At 40.8% G+C, this 5861-nt stretch overlaps 1 pseudogene; it reads right to left on the bottom strand.

Annotated features, from left to right (window-relative positions):
- Positions 1-4711: 4711 nt before the first annotated feature.
- On the bottom strand, positions 4712-5586 carry LOC114488883 (annotated as a pseudogene).
- Between the last annotated feature and the right edge of the window lie 275 nt (positions 5587-5861).

Here is a 5861-nt window from a genome sequence, read left to right on the forward strand (position 1 = left end):
GGGACCAGCTGGTTCTGCATCCCAACCCCTCTACCAGTTTCCATGTGGCTTCTTTATATGTTTAGTTGTACAACTTCTGTTCAGCTAGATTTCAGGCAGTTCTGAAAGATGATTGTTCTGTAGTTTAGTTGTAATTTTGATATGGTTGAGGGAAGAATCAAGTATCGCATTTACCTACACCACCTAGAACATATAATGTTAATATATGATGAAAAAAGCACTAAAAACAATGGTTGCCCCTGTGGGAATGAGCATTAACTGGGAAGGGGCATAGGGAACTTTCTGGCTGATAGTTCTATATTTTGATACAGGAGTTTAAGTTACACAAGTGTATGCATTTGTCAAAACTCATCAAGTGGTACATTTAAGCTTTGTACATTTTGCCCTGGCTGGTGTGGCTCAGATTGAGTGCAGGCCTGCGAAGCAAGAGGCCACTTGTTTGATTCCCAGTCAGGGTGCATTCCTGGGTTGCAGCCAAGTCCCCAGTAGTGGGCACATAAGAGGCAACCACAAATTGATGTTTCTCTCCCTTTCTCTCTCCCTCCCTTTCCCTCTAAAAATAAATACATAAAATCTTTTTTAAAAATTAATATTTTAAAAAGTTTTGTGCATTTCATTGGATGTAAATTTACCTTAAAAAGAAACGGTAGCTCTGGCTGGGTAGTTCAGTTGGTTAGAACATTGCCCCCAATACACCAAGGTTGTGAGTTTGATCTCCAGTCAGGGCACATACAAGAAAGTAACCAATGAATGAAGCAAGTGGAAAAACAAATCAATGTCTCTGTCTCTTCCTCTCCCTCTCTCTCACTAAAAATCAATAAATAAAATTTTAAAAATAAACTGTAAACATATTGAACTCTAGTTAATGATATATATACAGAAGAGTTTAGGGGTAAAGTATACTGATGTTTACAACTCTGAAATGCTTCAAAAAATAAAATGAGTTAACAGATGGAAGGATAGATAGTTGTGTTATAAAGAAAAAATAGAATAAAATGTTATTGTAGAGCTTAAGTAGTGGTTTTCTATGGGATTTCACTGGAAAAAATTGTTCCAACTTTTATGTGTGCTTGAAAATTTTCATAACAAAATGTTGAAAATAAGAGTCCTTATGCTTAGAGATACATCAGAAACACGTATTTCTGGGTTTGCCTCACAGTAACCTGGTAGCCCTGACTGATGTGGCTCAGTGGGCTGAGTGTTGTCTTGCAAACTGAAAGGTGGCCTGTTTGAGTCCTGGTCAGAGCACATGCCTTGGTTGTGGGTGAGGTCCCCAGTTGAGGGTGTGAGAGAGGCAACCAATCAATGATTCTCTTGCACACCAATGTTTCTCTCCTTTTCTTTCTCCCTCCTGTCCTCTCTCTCTAAAAGTTAAAAAAAAAAAGTAAAAATAAAAATAATCTAGATACAAGGGACTGGGTTGGGTTATAGATAAATAAAATTGGTTATAGATGCCTACTTGTTTTATTTGGGTGACAAGTATATCAGATTTATTACCCTATTCACTCTATTTTTGTATGGTTGAAAATTTCCATAATAAAGGGTTTGTTTTTTTTTTTTTTAAACACAGACATTTTAAAAGCTTAGAACAATGTAGAAGGTATAAAATAGAAGAGCAGAAGAGCAAAAGTCTCTGCCAAAAGCCTAGGCCCTCTCCCCGAAGAAAACCACTGCCAGACATTTTCTGATATTCCAGAAAGCAATATATCTATGCCAGCATATGGTTTTGAATTGAATATATATTTTTATATTCATTTTTCTAATTTACACAAATGGTAGTATATTTCTTTTCTGTTGTAGTTATAACAAATTGCCACAAACCTAGTTGATTAAAACAACACAAATTTATTATCTCACAGTTCTGTAGGTCAGAAGTCCAATAAAAGCCCTGTAACCAAACACAGGTCCAGCTGACAACCACTACAAGGCCAATACTCTAAAGGCAGGTGCTGATGTAAAGAAAAGTGGTTTATTTGCAGGACTTCCGGCAAGATGGAGGCATAGGTGGACGCACCGTACCTCCACGCACAACCAAGATTAGAACAACAACAATTTAGAGGCAGAATAACACCCAGAATTGACAGAATTTATCTGAATGAAAGTCGGACAGCCAAGAAGTTGAAGTAGACCTGTTCATCCAGACCGGTAGGAGGGGCAAAGATGAGCACCGGTGCGTGTAATGTGGGGAGAGCTGGATGCCTAAGGCAACCGGGAGCGCATAAGCCACCCGGGGCGCGCAGCGGTGGACCCTGAGTACGCAAGTGGCAACTGGCAGACCCAGTGAGGCTGCGATTATGGACCAGGGCAGAGAGCGCACCAGGATCCCAGGGAAGGGACTGAGATCCCAGGAGAATGAGGCTGCCACCATTGTTCCCTCCCACCCCCACCCTGGCCCTCACCCTCGCCCCCGCCCCCACATACAACGTCACAATCTAGTGACTGGGGTGCCCAGCCCCAGTGAACACCTAAGGCTCCTCCCCTCACCATAACAAGAGCGACCAGACCAAAAAAAAAGAGAGAGAGAGAGAGAGAGAGAGTGATGGCTCAAATAGAAGAACAAATCAGTGCCCCAGAACTCATCCTTTTGAGCAACCAAGAGATAGCTAACCTATCAGATGCATAGTTCAAAACACTGGTGATCAGGAAGCTCACAGAATTGGTTGATTTTGGGTGCAAATTAGATGAAGAAATGCAGGTTACCATAAAAGAGATGAAGGAAGATGCACGGAGAACCAATAGTGAAGGGAAGGGAACTGGGACTCAAAACAATAGAGTGGACCAGAAGGAAGAAAGAAACAACTAAACAGGAAAGAATGAAGAAATAAGAATTCAAAAAAAAATGAGGAGAAGCTTAGGAACCTCCAGGACATCTTTAAACGTTCCAACATCTGAATTATAGGGGTACCAGAAGGCGAAGAGGAAAAGCAACAAGTGGAAAAGTTATTTGAACAAATAATGAAGGAGAACTTCCCCATTCTGGCAAAGGAAATAGACTTCCAGGAAGCTCAGGGAGCCCCAAAGAAGTTGGACCCAAGAAGAAACACACCAAGGCACATCATAATTACATTAGCCAAAGTAAAAATGAAGGAGAGAATCCTAGAAGCATCAAGAGATAAGGGGACAGTAACCTACAAAGGAGTTCCAATAAGACTGTCAGCTGATTTCTCAAAAGGGACCTTATAGGCAAGATGGGGCTGGAGAGAAATATTCCAAATCATGAAAGACAAGGACCTATATCCCAGATTACTCTATCCAGCAAAACTTTCACTTAGAATGGAAGGGCAGATAAAGTGCTTCTCAGATAAGGTCAAGTTAAAGAAGTTCGTCATCACCAAGCCCTTATTTTATGAAATGTTAAAGGGACTTATCTAAGAAAAAGAAGATAAAAAATATGAACAGTAAAATGACAGCAAACTCACAATCATTGACAACCACACTGAAAACAAAAACAAAAGCAAACTAAGCAAACAACTAGAACAAGAACAGAAACACAGAAATGGAGATCACAAGGAGGGTTATCGGGGGGAGTGGGAGGAGGAGAGGGGGGGGAAGGTACAGAGAATAAGTAGCATAGATGGTAGGTTGAAAATAGATAGGGGGAGGGCAAGAATAGTATGGGAAATGTAGAAGCTAAAGAACTTACAATTATGACACATGGACATGACTAATGGGGGGATATGGCTGGGAGAGGGTATACAGGGTGGAGGGGAGTGAAGGGGGGAAATGGGACAACTGTAATAGCATAATCAATAAAATATATTAAAATATAAAACAAAACAAAAAAAAGTGGTTTATTTGCAGATGTTGGCCATCTGGAAGGTGGGGGACTGGTGTCTCGAAGCCCATCTCTTGCTCTCAGTGGAGGCAGAGGTTTTTGTAAGGAGGGAGAGGGGAAGAGAATAAATAGATCAAGGGTGGAGGTTGCAAAGCTCTCTACATGCAGGCGAGCACAGTCCATTCTGATAATGCAAGTGATGGTCCGGTGTGCATCATTCTGATTTCATGTCATCTTGGTTCCATGGTTGAAGGTGATCAAATCTGGAGCTGGGAAGTCTGAAGATTGGAGTCTGTATCTTTTGAAGTTAATCCCTAGGATTCATACAGTCCCTAGGATTCATACACAAACATGCTGTTCGTCTACAAGCTATATATTAATCAGAGTCAGCACTTACAGAAACAATGTCAAAAGAATAGTGGGGTAGGTTACAATTTCCCACCATTACAATTTTGCACTGTTTCAGTCTCCCTGGGCTGAAATCGGGGTGCCTGTCAGCAGGGCTACATTTATATTTGAAGGCTCTGGAGGGAAGAAAACCTTCTTGCCTTTTCCAGCTTCTACAGAACTCCAACCTCCATCTTCAAAGCCAGCAAAATTGTATCTCTGTGCATCTCTTCCTCTGATTCCCCTCTTCCCACATCCACTTTTCAGGACTCATGGCCATATAATGCCCACACAGATAACCCAAGACAACCTCTCTTTTTTAAAAAAGATTTTATTTATTTATTTTTTATGTTTACAAATATTTTGTTTATTTTAATGAAGCTGGTACAGACAATGTCCATTTAAAACCCATATCCCAGGCCAAAAAGTACAGATTAAAATAAAAAAGAGCAGTGTTCTGTTGTACACACTTCTGCATGAATAACTTTATTAACTGTTAATGAAAATTAGAACTTTTCTGGGATCGTCTGGCAAGATTTTTCTTTACTCTTAAAATGCTTTTTCTTCAGTGAAGCCATCTTTGGAGTTAGTCTTTACTCTCACTTTATCTGTCATCTTGACTCCAGCCTGGTATTTCTCTTCTTTTGGTCCAGACCTTCAGATTTTAAAAGTAGCTTCAAGTTAAGGAAAGGTCATTTTCCACGGTTCAGTTCTCCAAAAAACGTCCATCTCCCACTGAAAGTCATAGTCCAGGAGTGAACCAATCACAAGCTAGAACTTCCGGGCCAATTAGAAATGTCATTACAAACACTTGAATTGGTTGACCTCATTTATCACAAGCCTGAAAATGCACAGTCCTGAAAAAGGTGGCCTCTCTGTGCACACATGTAATATTTAAAAAGGAGAGGGCAGTATGAAGGGGTCTAAGGTTTGATCACCAAAAGTCAGCACAATGAAAACAAAACAATAATGAATGGGCACTAGAATTCAAATTACCAGATGTTTTAAAGACACAGGGGGTAGGGGTCAGTTTTCAATTCAATTCTGAATACCACATTACAAAAGGACTATTTTAAAAAATAAAAAAGGACTGAGGGAAAAGTAAATGAAATAAAAAGAATATCTAAACCATTGAATGACCCCCTGTTTGTTCCTGATAAACTTCAATCACATCTTCTTCCTCCATTTCCAGTTCTTTTGGAGTGTGATTATCAGCAATTCTCTGACCTGTCTTTGACAGTATGATTCTTTGAGTTTCTTGAGATGTGTTGTCATTTTCACTTTGAAGTGAATCTCACTGCTATCCTGTCCAATAACTTTGAGTTTAATGTATTCTCCTTCCTTCTTATCGCCCAAGTCCTCAGTTGAAGGTTTTGCCTCCTGGTCAGACATGGTGATGGTGGTTTCACCCAGGGTCTCCACACAGCAGTGGCCTCGGGTAGACAGAACCTCGCTCTAGGGTCTACAAATCCGTCTCCCTTCCCCACAGCACAACACCGCATCTCTAAAAAAGATTTTATTTATTTTTAAAGAGAGGGGAAGGGAAGGAGAGTGAGAGAAACATCAATGTGTGGTTGCCTCTTGTGCGCCCCCCACTGGGGCGCGTGCCCTGTCATGTGCCATGACTGGGAATCGAACTGGAAACCCTTTGGTTCACAGGCCAGCACTCAACCCACTGACCCACACCAGCCAGGGCAAC

The sequence above is a fragment of the Phyllostomus discolor genome, chromosome 14 (genome assembly GCF_004126475.2).
Source record: "Phyllostomus discolor isolate MPI-MPIP mPhyDis1 chromosome 14, mPhyDis1.pri.v3, whole genome shotgun sequence".
In the NCBI taxonomy this organism is placed as follows: Eukaryota; Metazoa; Chordata; class Mammalia; order Chiroptera; family Phyllostomidae; genus Phyllostomus; species Phyllostomus discolor.